Source organism: Phlebotomus papatasi, chromosome 2 (assembly GCF_024763615.1).
Source record: "Phlebotomus papatasi isolate M1 chromosome 2, Ppap_2.1, whole genome shotgun sequence".
Classification (NCBI taxonomy): domain Eukaryota; kingdom Metazoa; phylum Arthropoda; class Insecta; order Diptera; family Psychodidae; genus Phlebotomus; species Phlebotomus papatasi.
The window spans coordinates 37,971,698-37,988,438 of record NC_077223.1 but is presented as its reverse complement, the minus strand read 5'-3'; the positions used below and the strand labels follow the sequence as shown (position 1 = coordinate 37,988,438).

Here is a 16,741-nt window from a genome sequence, read left to right as displayed (position 1 = left end):
TCAAGGGTCCCGGTCAAAATCCCGAAAGTCAAAATCCCGAAAGCCAAAATCCCGAATGCCAAAATCCCGAAAGCCAAAATCCCGAATGGGCCAAAATCCCGAAAACCAAAATCCCGAATTATTAAAAGTGTCATAACTACTCCCACGATTGCACCCGCGCTTGCTGGATGCAAAGGGAAATCTTCCGTGTCGTAGGAAATTATTCAAAACAATTTCCTCCATGAAATAATTTCATCAATTTCAGGATTTTGAAAATTCGGGATTTTGGCTTTCGGAATTTTGGCCTTTTCGGGATTTTGGCGTTCGGGATTTTGGCTTTCGGGATTTTAGCTTTCGGGATTTTGGTTGCCACCGGACGATTTCATTCCATATTATTCTGTGCTGCACGTATAATTTTTTTTTCCGAAAAACTCGAATGTCCACCAAATCTTCACCAGTTAGAGCTCAGCCGATTAATGACATATCTCACACAGTAAAATAATTTTAGGTCGATCTAGAATAGTATAGTATGGAATGGAGCCGTAAATGTATTCGGAATAGATTTTACTTGCAAAGAAAATTTACGATTGAACACATTCCATCATCTTCCAAGCGAATGTTATAAATTCAACGATTAATATGCTTATCATCATCAAAAAGACTGATTAAGTAAAATCGCGAACCACAGCAGTAATATGTTAATAACGAAATGACTTAACTTTAAGTAAAATGTCAAATGTGTGTCTACAAAATAATAGGAATTGTGTGTTATTCATTTCATATTTTAAATTCATAAATTATAAAATCTCTTTTAAATTTGTATTCTACCTTTAACACAAAAAAGTCTCATATTTCATTCAAAATTAATAATTAATTACAAAAGATGGATTTGAGTTCATATTAAAAACAATTTTCATCATGAAAATATTTATGTATGTCAGTTTTTACAACTTTTGACATTAATTAAGATTACTTAATTTAAAAATTGAGTGAAATATGTAAGTAGTAAATAGATGATGAACATTTAACAAAAGTTAAGTAAGTAATAAAGGTTGTATACGATTAAATTGACTTCTGATGAAGTGTTAAATTTTACATCAGAACTTTTGAGTAAATATTTGATATCTGAATTTCAGTACACAAACAAACATAGTTTATAATTATGCCTTTTTCTTCTTTATGTTATACACCCACAAGTCATTATGCATTGAAATTATGAATTAAAATGCTGAGATTATGTTTCAGTGAATTAAAATTTTTATTAGTGTGCAAGTTGGATCTCGAGTTGATACTTAGAGACAATCCACGCGCTCATAGCCAGGATTCTCCATGGGAAAAGGTATTCGAAGATTGGTTTCGAAATTCAAAGAAATGTTATTTGTACTTCTCAGTTTGTGGGCATGGTGCCTGAAGTATTTCCTGTTCGAATTTCGGACAACATATGTCGCTCTTTACTTTCTTGTGAGGAATATCCAAAGCTATGGCTCACAATATTCCTGTCCCATTCTTGATCCCTTCATAATCATTGAGTAATATTTCAGACAACTTCTTATTGTGATATTTTGTAAATTTTTCATAATCTTGCACGGATTTTTTATATTTATCTTTTAGCCAAGACACATTTAAAGAATCAAACTACGGCTATGAACACACCAAATTAGCATCTATCATCCATTCGATCGTCTACTTTAGAACCGTCTTAAGATATAACTCTCAGTTTGAATTTAAAGTTACGAAACTTTTCAATAATAGCAACTGAAAACAAAGTTCAATGAAATCCAATAATAACACAACATTCAAGTCATCACCTTTGATAGTTCAAATCAGGATAAACCCCTTAATAGTGTAACACAAATAAAAATCTATAGGGGGAAGTGGGGCACCTTTGAAAGTCTGGTACCTTTGAAATAGGCATTTTCACATGTTTTTAAATAAAATTGAGCCTTATCGTGATATAATTTAAGTGCACAAATGGATTGAGAAGCTAAATTACATCATGATATGGCTTAGTTTCACTTAAGCACAGGAGACAAATCCCAATTTCAAAGGTGCCCCACTTCCCCCTAATTGCAAAAGACTCATAATTAATATTTTATAAATCGAAAAAGGTTAGAAAAGGCGATAAAAAAAAATTTTAGTTTTGTAGAATCCTTGAACTTGAGACTTCGAGTTCCAATGTCGAAATTTCTAACTTTGCTCTATTTACATATTTTTCGAGAAAATTTGGTGATCTAAGATAAGCTCGTAATAGCTTTACATCTATTCTATTATTCCTGAGAAGTGAAATCTTTCACGATCAATCTCAGATTGATTGGATTGATTACTTGTGTGAAGATACTTGCTATTTGATTTACTTGAGTAAGGCTGCTTAATAATCAGTTTTTTTTTTAATGCAATTTAACTTAACCAGCCGTTAAACCAATTTTGATACTTAAATTTAATCCTTTTGAAATAAATTTTGAATACCACATTTTACGCGACAGGTCCCAGGGTTAGGGCACAGTTTGTCTCGATAGAAAGTTCTTAGACCTCCTATAACCCAAGGGCCTTTTTGATGCCATTTTGAGACAAAAGCATTAGTACATAACCAGGCTAAACAGAAACCATCGTTTTACAATCAAATTTCGGTGGAAAATTTCTTTTTTCCACTGAAAAGCAACACTGATAGAGGCAAAAAGTTCTTTTGGCCTCTAACAACAGAAGATTTTTGACCCTTGGGGTACCTTGAGAGACATGTATGGCGGATATATTAACAAATTTGACAATTATCTGACAGAACCTAGTCATTTTTCTTAGTTCCTAAGATCCATCGTCACCAAGACTTTAATTTTTCCTTCATATTTGTTCGTTACACATTTTTCCTACGATATTTCGACAAAAATTAATGCAAAACTTTAAGAAATAGAACCTATTTTATTAATTATAGTTAAAAATGAAATTATTAAAAGATATTAACCTTAAGTTGGTCAAAAAGAGATACCCTAGCGCTCAATTTATTGAGTGGAACTTATTTCCAGCCTGAAAAACAAAATTCTATTATATTTCTAAAAATGCTTAGAATAAAAAAGCCAAAATGCCGATTTCTTATGTTGGCATGAAAGGTCGTTATTTTCTACGTATGATTTTTTTTAACATTTCCTTTTTTGTTGAATTTCTTTAACGATTAACGGGTGGAATTATACTTATTTCCACCACTGTAGCAGGAGAGGGTGGAATATAAATCTATAGTCAATTTTTACGTCGACATTTACTTGATATTGATCACATTTGTTAAAAATCACATAGAAATCAATATCTATTATCGTTCTCCCTCCAGAAACAACCAAAAGCCAAAGGGACACCTGGATGGATAGGTGCTATTTGACGAAAATTTCTCACAATATGCAGAGACCTCAAGTAGCAAAATGTTTGGTTCTAACAAATACAGGTTTAGTTCACCTCAAACCACAGAAGCTTAGATTGTAAAGAATCTCAGTTAATCCTAACTTCATCTTTGAGATTTACTTGACTATTTGGATGGAAATATTACAGTGAGATATTTTATTGAATTTGGATGTTGCGCAACATTGTGGGTTTATTGCAGAAAAGGTAATATATATAAGTTTAACCTACTTCCCAATTGCCAATGCATTATAGCTAAAAACAACCCTCCCTTCGGGCTCAGCTAAATATTTTATATATGCTAAACAAACCACCCCTATTTAGTCTATACACAGTGCAGCTGTCCAAATACCAAGTAAAATATATCGGCTGGGAAACTGTAGGAGATTTTCAATTTATATCAAGTGGTATAAATTGGCTAAAACAGGAGAATGGAGCAGTATGACTTATTGTGCACCCAAAAACTCCAAATTCACTCCAATTAATATTTTAGTATGCAAGTCTCGGATTTTGACTGCTATACTTTGTTAGAGATCCTTGAGCCATGGTGCCAGAGCTCAACGTTAATTATACCCAATCTGGAAAAGCCATCAAAGAGCAACTTTCAATTGAACTTGGTATATAAACTCACAGTAAGAGCTTTAGAGTACCTACGTCCAGAGCACTTGGATTATATTGAATATACTTCATATGAGACTATTTATACGAAAACACAAATTGTTGAAACACCAACAACTTGAATATGACAATTAGGAATTAGAACCACTTAAATAATAAAGGCAAAAAAGAAATAACCAGTAATATATTAAAAATGAGTAGTAAAATATCTAATTATAGTCAGTAAAAAATTTAATTCTTTACAAAAATGGGTCTAATTTATATATTTAACATTTAAAATTGTTGCAGATAGAATGAAAAGTCCTTTATTTTTTCTTTGCCAAAATTTGGACGATAATATCACTGTTTCAAATTTTTTGTTACTGCTCATTTATACAATGCCAATAATAAATAGAGATTGAGAAAAAATGATTTCACGAAGAACTTCCACTTACAGAAAGAATAATTAATTTTTGTTGATTTCCACGCGTCACAAAATTGAGGGTGGTACATATATTATATCTTTCCCCTATTATTGAAATATTCCCTTGTCCAGCTCATTCATCATGCGAAAGTGAGGGCAATATTTCATCTTTTAAACAATACAATCCATTTATGTGCTCAAGAAAATGTGCACAAATTCATACTCATCACTAATGCAATGTCTATGATGCCATCTCACTGGCTCGTGAATTCATTGGATGATTCTTCGAGGAGATATTTTGATGGAACACCACATATTTATGTTGTGTTCGTGATCCGGTTACATATACTTTTCTAGTGCTCATCATACTATATCTCAAAGGCATTGAATTGCAGGCAGGATATAGGGGAACGTGTGGCAGTTTCAGAGAACATTTTTTTTTAAACTTGATGCCACCAAAACCATTTTATGTGTATCCCTAAATCCAAGCCTAAATCAGTTCGAATAATATTTTCTTATAGGTAACGGTTTTTCCACGATCGCAAATTCGGTTATTGTTATTAATCGTATCGGGATATTTGTTACAATGCAATCATGTTATATATTATATTTTTGTTATAATCCCGTCTTAGAAGAATCTGCTAAGTCCGTTTGCTAGACTGCCAGAAGCGCCTTACCCGTTGTTTTTATTACGTTTTTATCACAGGGAAAATGTCTTTTATTAAACATTCAGTTGCTTGTATCGGATGGGACTCGAATTCAAAACCGTGAGAGTCGAGTCACAGATCTCATCCGCCCAAAACCAACGGTCTTTCTCATTTCGCCACTGAGATCCCTAATTCGGTATCCTTTATGTCTAACGGTTTTTAAAGTTAAGATATTAAAACTTATGAAAAAGCATATTTCTCAACCAGTTCCGACAAGTTTCAAATTTTCTGAAACGTTTTGTAGACGATTTTGAATCCGTTGTCAATCGAAAATTGATATATCACTATTTAACACTAAACATATTTTTCTCGGAAAAGAAGTGTTAAAATTTAAACACTGAAAAATATATTACATGAATTAGGGGAAGTGTGCCAAATTTCGACCAGCTTCTAATTTCGGCCACTTTGAGTGTAATTTCAGCCATGCAAATAAATTAATTAAAATTATGTATGTTATCTTCGAATAGTCATTGAATTCATTTTGCTTTTAAATATTTACTCATTTTAGGGAGTATTAACACAAAGACCGTTAAATTTTAGGTATAATTTGAATTTAAATAGCGTTGTAAAAACTCAGTGTGGAAAGAGTCTTACAAAAAATGTGATAGATCGATTGTTTTTCTACTCTGAAAAAAATGTCTTGTTAAACGAACAAATGGATTTTGTTAAAATTTTGTCAAAAGGATGTTATTTAGCAATTTGGCAAAACTTTTTCTTGCATTTTATGTGGAAAAACACCCTTTTGACAAACTTTTACAAGATCCAGTTGGCCGCCGATTTGACAAAACTTTTCCATATTCTGTATGGAAGAACATCCTTTTGATAAACTTGTCTTGTTAATTTAACAAAAAAACTTTTTTGAGAGTAGCAGTCTTACGATTTGTGGTGAAGTGCAAAAGGTTTTCCTTCGGTGTTTTTCATGAAAATTGATTAGTTTTCATTAAAGATTGTTTCTATTTATGTTAATAGTGAATCAATCTTCAAATCTCAGGTATAATTTCCCAGCTGGATCCTGCATTTCGCGTAAAAATGTATATACTTTGTGAGCATCTCTCCGGTGAGGTAGTGTTGCCTATTCCGACAACATCTTTTGCTTTCCTACATTTCTTATTCATTTTGTGTTTGTTTTTCTTTTCAATTTCTGAGTTTTACAATGTCCAGAGAAAAAACCATCGCTTCTATGAAAAAGACGATGTGGAAAAGGCCTTGGAAGAGTTCAGGAAGGGCAAATTTCTGCGAGAATCTGCGCGTAAATTTGATATGCTACTCTTCAGGTCTTTAGGACAAATTACACGGAAGATCTCAGGGCTTGTGGGTCATATAAACGTATTAAACTAAATATTAAACTCGTTCGGTTTGACGTTTTGAAATTTTCTATCCGTTGCGTCACAAAATGTGGCCAGATAAAAGGTGGCCGGAATTTCACTCAAAGTGGCCGGAATAATATCCAAAGCAATGTCCATATTTCTATTATTTTTTCAATATTTTAGGAAGTGATTTAAAGAAAACAAAGAAGATAAACTAGTTTTCAAGGTTCTACACAACCTTCCCGAAAAGGAAGTAATAAAATATCAATATGAATTAAAAATATTGTATTTCAAACTTAGGACTTCGGTCCTTATATGCAACTATGCCGAAATTTGGCACACTTACCCTATTTTAAGAAATTCATAAATTTCTAAATTAAAATTTGTTTTAATTTTAAAAGGTTGTTAAACCGGTCAGTTTAACCAGTCTTGGTAGATTTAGTGTTAAATCTCTAATGGCATCCATAGACTAGAGAAATTTATGTCCATATTGTAGCAAATTCTCTACGCTTGTGTAGGAAAAGCTCTTTAATACGGACATAAATTTCTCTAACAAATCTAAAAGTTTATATTATATTATAACTCACTTTTCCGTATTTGAATATTTGAAAAAATCAAATATCAATGTATTGAATGTTATTCATAAGATATGGTGAAATTGCCCTTTCATGAACTTGCCCCATACTCCCCTAAATATGGAGTTTCTTTGTCATTCTCATCCATCTTCCCTGGGTATTCAGCATGTCTCTTTTCCTGAATATCGAAATCATCAAAATACTCCCTCAATTGCTCCTTGTGCAACGTTTCTTTGAGAAATTTTCTTTGTCTTGTAGATTTGCTCTTCTACATTTTGGGCATTCTAGCAGAAATCTTATTTTTCCAATACGCAATATTACTGAGTCATGACTTTTTTTTAATTAAGAATATTAGTGTAGGAAGATTAACTATTATTAAAAGATTTAGTGTATTTAATAAAAGCACTATATTATATATTAAAGTTTTCTGATTTTTTATAAAACAGACAGAAAATGCTAAAAAAGAACCAATTTCAAACAAGGCTGAAATTTGAAATGCATATATCATCAACTTTGGGGGACAGTGGGTGGAAGAGTAATCCTCCCTTTTGCTGTATCGACTTTTCAGCAATGTTTCTGAGGCTTTGAGTTTTGGGGTAAGTAAGAAAGAAAAAACGAGCCAAGGCAACGAACAGAAGAGAACAGCCCATGAATTGAGAAGTTATTTATTCATAACCACAAAGTGGACGAGTTTACTGATGGTGTTGGTCCAAGAACATGATTTTCGTTACAAGTGATTTCATCGTATACATATCTCAATAAAACAAATTTGGCAAAGAACATAGGTGAAATTGAGGAATTATTAAAGACGCTTTCGATATTCGTTTTATTACTCTATATTATTATGAAGAATCTCATCAAGATAATTGAATGGTGGACAGAAATCCTTATGTGGAGTTGATACTACAGCTGGCTCGTTCTACTTCCTCAGCAGGGTTTGCGATATCAAATATTCAGAGACAATATTCCGTGCTTCCTCCCGCGAATAACCAAGCCTCTGTGGGCGTAAGTAGAAGGTGGTTTAGTCGATGAATAATGAATCTTGCTCAAATTGAAACCGCGTGACACATTCACAAAATCTCAAGCGTCAAGAGACTCTTTTTTTTTACTGAATTAATGAATATCGCATATGATACCACCAATTCTCTAACACGAACTCTCATTCTGGAGCCTTTTTCATTTTTTGAGGTACATGAACGACTTATCACAATAATTCTGATATTCAATATTTTCCAAATTATCCCAATATAAATTCTTTATTATTTGGCGGAATCAGTCAAAATAGCGCGTCATATAGTACACAGGGTCGGAATGGGAGAGATTTCCTCATTTCTTCATTTGGTAGTGATTATAATAGTTCATTCAAAGGAATTGGTAAATATTTCGTTAAGAATTGTTCTAATATATTTACAAGATTTCCAATACTCAAGAAAAACTTATCGAACTTAGTCTGAATATGGTTCATATATACCTATTTAGCAAATAAGACTTTTATAGAAAATTTGCTGTGTTAAACTACCCCACTTTCCCTTAATTAACTGAATATTTTTGCTTATAATTTCTAAAGAATTCTGATGAAATTATTTTAGGCATAGGGTAAAGTGATACAAGTTGGACATAGTGTTACAAGTTGGACAATTCGCCGGTACAAGTTGGAAAGGGATTTTTTCTTGATAAATACAGTACAAAAATTTTTTAAGCACAAAGAACCAAATTATAAAACTAAAGCATTAAAAATATACAAATAAAAATGAAATAGAGGAGACTGGGGCAAAAAGTCACAAATCGAAAAATTCAAAATTCAATATCTTCCAAGGTAAAAAAGACAGCGGCTCAATTTTTTTTTCTACAGATAGCCTCCATAGATCTTCTTCAATGTCGTAAGTTTCTTAAAACTCGAACAAGGAATTTAGAAAATAAAAAAATATCGAAATTTTTAGCCCTGTTTTTGAAATATTTTCCTTGCAGAAGATAACAATTATTACCTACTTATTTTCCAAAATTGATGCGCTGGTGAATATTTTCTAAATAATTTGGATTCTTTGAATACGAATCCGCTATCTATTTTAGAATTTCACAAAGGTTCTTTTCTCCAGAAATCCTTTTATTAAAAATGGCCACTTGGGGTAAAAAGTAACAAAAGGTATAGAGCAAAAAGTAACAAAAAGCGAAGCAATTTCTGATATCTCACGGCGAAAAGAAACGTCATTACCATGTCTCGCCGGTTATTGTTTGTATTGGTCAAATGATTTGCAGTCTTTTGTGTTTTTTTCTAAAATAGTTTGAAAAGCGCTTTTCTCGTTTTCTCACTTTTCTCGCAGAGAAAACGTTGTTTTACAAAGGTGTAGATGAATAAATTTTCTATGGAAATATGTCCTCTAGGTATTTTTTCAAATTTACGAAAGCCTGTAACTATTTGCCCCAGCATTTTTGAGAATTTTCACAAAACTACCTTTTAGAAATCGGTTCGATAAACTTATTTCCTTACAAAATAGAGGAATATTACTTTCACAAAGTTGTAGAGCGGTAAATTTCCTATAAAACTGCGCTAATTAGAAATGTTTGAAGCGCTCGAGCAGCTTGTAAAAAAATAAAATATCCATTTTGTGACTTTTTGCCCCAGTCTCCCCTACTAAATTTATCAAGTAAAAAAGCCCTGTCCAACTTGTACCATTGTTCAACTTGTACCATGGTCCAACTTGTACCACTTTACCCCCCGCTTCTTTTTTTTAGTAAAATATTATTTATTTAGTTCAATCCAAAACTCATTTTAAGTCTAGAACTTAACGGTGAAAGTAATAAGGGTTCGGTGGGATTTATTCAAAAAGGTTTAACCTTTGTGAGTCTTTATTTCTCTTTGAGAAGCAGGATTTCAATACGATTTTATTAAAATTTTGTCAGTAAATCAATAAATAGGCTAAATAGGTTAGTTTAGAGTCTACAAATCTCTGCTATGAGACCCATTCCCCCAATCCATGATTTTATTATCAATGCTCTCTTGCACTTTTAAATACGGCAAAAAAACTGGAAGGGGGAAAAATTGATAAAGACTCATTGCGACTTTAGTCAAATTTTTGTTCTCAGAGAAAATGTTTGTGAAATTCCTTAGAATTGTGTCATTCTTGTTTCTTGGGTTTCTATGTAGTGCAATTTTAGGACTACAGTGCTACAATTGTGACTCCTCCAAAGGCGATGGATGCCAGAGGAATAACAACTTTCGACAACTACCAGTAGAAACTTGTCCCGAAGTTTTACCTCCCTGGTTCACCGAGATTCAATGTTCGCGATTTACAGTAAAAGGTATAAATGAGTTGTGGAGCAAATTGGTTGTCATCTCAGTTAATATAATTGTTCTTGTTCTAAAGTGTTTGAGGACAACAGAGAGAATAATGTTGTGGTCAGAGGATGCATGCCAGCAGAATCTTGTGCTACTCTTAAGACAATCAACATTCATGGATGGAACAATCTCACAGTAACTGAATGCTATATGTGCAAAACTGATCTGTGCAACTCAAAGAGAAGAGCCATGCTTGGAAAGTACTTCACTACAATAAAAACTTAATATTAGGCATTCAGGCCAAAGATAATTTCTGCATGTGGGTCAGTTCCTCGGAGATGTTACAATTCGACCGGAATCTAAGATATTCTCGAATTTCAGCAGAATTGGAAGACGGAAATGTATGCAAATGGCATTCCGTTCACGCTAAAGAAGATTTTACAAACAATTCTCTATATATATGTAGTAGAACTTTTCATTTAATAGAAAAGGAGATGAAAAACGTCACAGAGATTTATGTCCAAGGAAGTGGGAGATTTTGAAATAGAACTAGGGCTTTAGTGTGAATTTAAATTTGTATAATTTAGTAATACTAAACCTACATTATATTTTTCAAGGATAGGATAAACTTTATTTTGACACATTTTTTTAATCTAGCGTTATCAACATTCTTTCAAAAATACTAACATACTCAGTCTAGAGGAGTTTGCAAGCACTTAACAATAAAAATGTTGTAATTTCCATCAAATCACAAGATTAAAAATACAATTTAAAATAATTTATTAATGCACAAGTGAGCAGTAAACAATTTAGAAGTTTTAAAGGCGTGAAATTTTCATGTAAGTATAGGAGAAGGAAAATAAAGAGCTTCTCATTTTACTTTCAACTAATCTTAAATGAGAAATAAATGAAATAAACACATTTTTGATAAAATTTTGTGTTTTATGACGTTTACACACTAGAAAAATGTATGTCCATATTGACGAATTCCATACGCTTGTGTAGGAAAAACTCTTCAATATGGACATAAATTTCTCTAGTGTATAGAGACTATTACTGACTAAAATTTAATATCTTCCCGATGAATCTGTTTTGGTGCCTAATTTTAATTATTTGCTAATGAAATTCTAATTTTTACTGACAAAATTTGATTTCCTACTGCCCTCTTGTGTTTTTGCCAAATAATTTTGCCAATGCATTTTTGTTATCGCCTGAGGAAGTAATATGAAAATCTCAGTGTATTAGATTCCTTTCATAGATAAATCGACTTGTCAGAATATAGGTCGAATAAATCGATTTTTTGCAAAATTCGTTTTTTTTCGCTTTACGTGTACTCATAACGGGAAAGGCTCATAATTTCGTCCAGTTTCTTATTTTGGACACTTTGAGGATAAAATTGGACACTAAAAATAAATTGATTAAAATGATGGATTTTTATATCAATATTTGATGAATAATAAATTTTATATACCGAATTTTATGTACCGAAGTCAACTCACTTTAATGAATGATATGGAAAGTTTCCGGGCTTCTTGTGGCATTCTACATTTCCCTTACATGAACAGGAAGAGGACTTGATAAGATTGGTTCATAAAATGAAGAACAATGGACATCCTGTTGAGGCGCATTAGCTGTCCATATTTACAGCCAAGTTGTCCAAATTAATAACCAAGTTGTCCAAAACAAGAGCCAAATTCACCTCTACATATCAATTTATTTTTAAACATATTAAGAATAATTTTAGTAAAAACAAAGACAATAAACAGCTTGCTAAGTTTCTAAACAACCCTTCTGAAAAGAGAGTAACAAAAAAAGTAAATTAGTATTGAAAATATCACACTTCAAACTTGCAACATCGATGCTTAAGCAGACTGGTCAAAATTATGAGCCCTTACCCTACTCAGCATGCAAAATCTCAGCTTGAAATCGCTCTCCTGTAAAGTTGGCCATTCGCGACTTATTCGTTTTTAAAGAGTTAAAAATAAAAAAAATATTTTAAATATAAATTTAAATATATTCTGAGTGTTCTGAGCTGTCTCAATAAGATTATTGCAAAAGTTACTTTGAATTTTACCGTTTAAGTTGTGAAACAATCATAAAGTCTTCAGAGTGTTACAACGGACCTTCTTATACTGTAAAATGAATTATAAAATTTAAATTTCTCATAAATTCATACTTAAAAAATTAATAAAACAACTGTTAGTCATTATATTTCTTAACTAAATTAAACTTCTCACAATCAATGCATTTTCCTCTTTTTAAAAGTCGAGATTGGAAACATTAGAGTTTGTGAGAAAAAGGATAACTAAGTACGAAAAGCTTTGGAGAATACTTGAAAGCATGAAGTCAACATTATGGCTTGTAAATATCTAAATCTTTGTAAGAATTGGTCTAATCCCTAGAGTAATATTACGGAGAGGACGTGCTAAAACTTTTTTAAGGAGAAAGTCTCAAAAATTCAAATGTAATCGGGTTTCCTGAAAGCATGTGTTTTTTATTTGTTCTGCAAAGTGTAAATTAAATTTGGTGAACAATTTTTAAGGCCAAGATGACTGGTCTAATACAATTTAAGTATTACAACCTACCATTTAATAGATCTAATATGGTTGCAGGTAAAATTAAAAAAAATGTAAGTGTGTATGTAAATGTATTTGTATTATATTCCTTTTTCCAAAAGTTTGCATAATAATTTTATTGCTTTTAAAATTATAAAGCAAGAGAGATTGGGGCAAAATGTCATAAAACTGTTATTATTATTTTACATTGGCTCCCATAAGAACAGAGAGATTTATAATCAGAACATTCTACTAGGAAATTTATCGCTCTACAAAATTTCAGAAGACCATTTTCCTCTATCTTGAGAGAAAATGTGCTTTTCAGGCAATATTATAAAAGTTCTTCTTTTTTTTTGGAGATTCCCAATCGAATAAATAGCAACAGATACGGTATAATTTGTGAGTTTTTGATCTCCTAAATTTAAAAAAATAAACAGGTGACCTATTCTTTTAGGAAATTTATTACTCTACAAATCTTTTTAAAACCATTTTTTAATTCCTAAACAATAAAGCAAAAAAACGCTATTGTACGGACCTAAAAGTTGCTTCAATCGGCTGAGTAATGTATTCTGTAAGAATACTTTTACCATTTGGTCTTTAAAAACTGTTATTAGAAATAATTCAAGAGCGTTATCTTAAATAATGTAAGAAGTAAATGTTTCAAAACTATTATTTGTAATCAAAAAATGCTTGTTCAAAATATCCAAAACAAAAAGTTATCATTGTTTAGAAATGGAAAAATGTTGGAAAAATATTTAAAGTTCACATTAATAATCCGAATGTCGACTAACCACCTCAAGTGTCTATCTCAAACGGCTCAAACCGTCAATCCTCTGTCAAAACACAAATATCCGAATGAACAAAAGGACAAACAACATAACATCATTAGGGGGAAGTAGGGCACCTTTAAAATCAGGCTTTTTCTTATATTTTAAAATAAAAGTGAGTCTAGTCGCGATATAATTTAGCTCCACAAAACAATTGTCAATTTAAATTACTTCATGATAAGACTAAGGTCTATTTAAAAATATGATAAAAAGCCCAATTTCAAAGTTACTCCAATCCAAAGGTGTCCCACTTCCCCCTACTTAATATTTAGGTCACAAAAAAGGTAAGTGGAAAATTTAAAAAGGCCAAAAGGGCTAATGCAGATTGGGCAGTAAATTGTTCAAATCGAACAATAAGTATTATTTCAAATATAAAATATTGCACATCAAGTGCATCAAAATACTAAAATTGACTTAAAAATTGTTGGAAAAAGGAGATGTAGGAAATTAGGAAAAATATTGCGTAAAATATGTTTTAAAGGAAATTCTAATCACTGTCACAAGAATTTTTTTTTTTGACTTTATATTTTAACTAGGCGGTGTGGTCACTTAATGGTAGTTGAATTGAAACACAGGTTATGACCTAGATATGATTTATTCTTTGTAAAGATCCAAAAAGAATAAATCATAATCAGGTCAAATCCATGTTTCAATTCAATTTTTATTAAAATTATAAATTGTTATTTATAGCAAAAATATTTTTCACTGACCAAATAAACAGAATAAAATTCAACTAGTTCAGTTTTATGCCCAACGCACAATAACTTTTGTTTAGTAAACATATTTTTGACATTTCAATGAGAGTGAGTGAGATCTTGATCTAGTCATCTCGCTCATTCTCATGGGAAGCTCCGAAAACATGTTTACTAAACAAAAGTTATTGTGCGTTGGGCATTATGCCCAACGCACAATAATCTATGTTTTGTAAACATGTTTTTGACATTTCAATGAGAGCGAATGAAACAGAGATCTAGTCATCTCGCTCTCTCTCACAGGAAATTTTGAAAACACGTTTACAAACAAAATTTATTGTGCGTTGAGCATTACTTTGAAAGAAGCTTTAATAAAATAATCATAAATAATATAAATAATAAGCATTCTCATTTCAGTCTTATATGATTTTTACAAAATTTTATATTTTATTTTTGTGAGGTGATGCTTTAAATTTTAAAATCTTCCAAAAGGTTTTTAAATAAGACCTTGAGGTTGGTGACCAACTTATGCTTAAATTCCAATTTTATTCATAGATACTGCTCAAAATAAAATATTTTACTAATCACGAATATCCTTGTCCTTGAAGTATAGAAAGAATACAAATTATTGTCCATGTTTAGGTTTGTTTAATTCGAGCATTTTTCAGAATTTATTTTTTAAATAAAACTATTAATTATCCTAAAACAATATTCTTCCCAATGTCATCTATGCGTGAGTAACCCTACTCTCCCCTACGTTTTTTCAATAATACAGAGATGCCATACGCAAGAGAGTATAGAGAAAAAATTGTTTTTGGGAATTGTGATTAATACATGTCATTATCATTTGTTAATTCTAACAAGATAGTTGGTAGAAAAATTAGATACATGGAAATATTTGACAATTTGGAACGGTTGGATGGAACCCATCCTCCATACTTCTGAAAATGCAGATAATTGAGATGACTGATATTGATTACTACACATGTTGTGGTAATTTACGCAACAATGACGAGTGGAAAATCATCAAATGATATTAACGTTAATTCAATCGGCCAGCCCCGATTTCACCTCCTTGCCCTACAAACTAGTGAGTAAATTATTCCGTTTAATTAATCTTACATAACTTGGACAGAGGTCCTCCCCAAGGACCGCTGGGGCGAGAAAATGCACAATCAAGTGGTAGATGCGTCAGACCTGAGAGTAGAATTAATGGAAATTATTTTATTCACGTACCATCCATGATGAATGGTGTGTAATTTAATTGTAAATTACTATACGGGCTATGTGATATTTTATATTTTATCCATTCCTCTGTATAGCCACTTTCTTTGCCATTAGCATTCATTTTACCGCCTCTATTTGACGCTCTCTCTGCCACTTGTGCCTCTTCTCAGTGATTCGCCCTCGCGGCGAATAAATATCATTTTATGTGGAGAGTTTCTGTTAAATAAAAAAAAATGTGTGAAAAATAATAAAAATATCCGGGTGAAAAAAATTCAGCGTTATTCCACATGGAATAGCATGTAAATTTTATGAGTTTTATGTATATGTGTTTTAAAAATTTAATGTTCTATATCCAAGGGGTATTAATTCTATACAAATAGGTCTATAAGCGGGAAAATCTCTTCGGTAATACTTTATTTTAATTTTTGAATATTTCTTCTACTCAAACTCTAATAGAGAAAGCCATAAGGTCGACTGCATCACCCCCATATCGAATAAACTTGTTTTCTTTAATTCAACTCATGAAAACTAATTTGAATAAGACAAAATCCCACATATATTGACTTCTGAGTAACCGATAAATTCAAATTCTATGACACACTTTTAGAGAACATTCTATAATATATATTTATATAATGTAATAAAAAATATTCTACATATTCTACATTGCTTCCTCTTCATTAAGGAGATAACTTTATGGATCGAAAATCCTAGAGAGGGGAAACAGTGGCTTATACGGGCTTCAGACTTAAGGCTTAGCCATATGGTTGACTTCTCCAATTTCTTATCGGTCAAGTTGTTTTTTGGATAATTTTGACTTAGGACTGAATATTCAGGGTAAATGTTTCATTAACCCATTCAGTCAATGTACCAGAAATACTTGAGATAGAATGTTCATATTTTGGGATTAGTTTCCTACAGATTAGTAGATGAATTTTTTGAAAGGAAAAATTTTTTATCTATTATGGGGGCGCGGGGATTCGCCCTCAAACACACGTCTTAACGGTCACTGAATTTAAATTCTGTGCATTAATTCATTATAAACTCTATTGTTTTAGATAGAGTAACTATCCAAGAAAACAAATTGGCAACCAGAATTCAAATCAGGAAAGAGGAAAGAGGCCAATTTTCATAAATTCGACGGAATGTCGAATTTTCCGTCCGCCATTTTGAGCAAAAATTTTGCATGACCC

General features: G+C 31.7%; 1 long non-coding RNA gene across 1 annotated transcript; it reads left to right on the top strand.

The window, feature by feature from the left end:
- The first annotated feature begins 10,031 nt into the window (after window positions 1–10,031).
- LOC129804152 (uncharacterized) lies at window positions 10,032–11,555 on the top strand. The gene is made up of 2 exons (XR_008751938.1): window positions 10,032–10,270; window positions 10,336–11,555. It is a non-coding gene; the product is annotated as an uncharacterized LOC129804152 (long non-coding RNA).
- The last annotated feature ends 5,186 nt before the right edge of the window (window positions 11,556–16,741 follow it).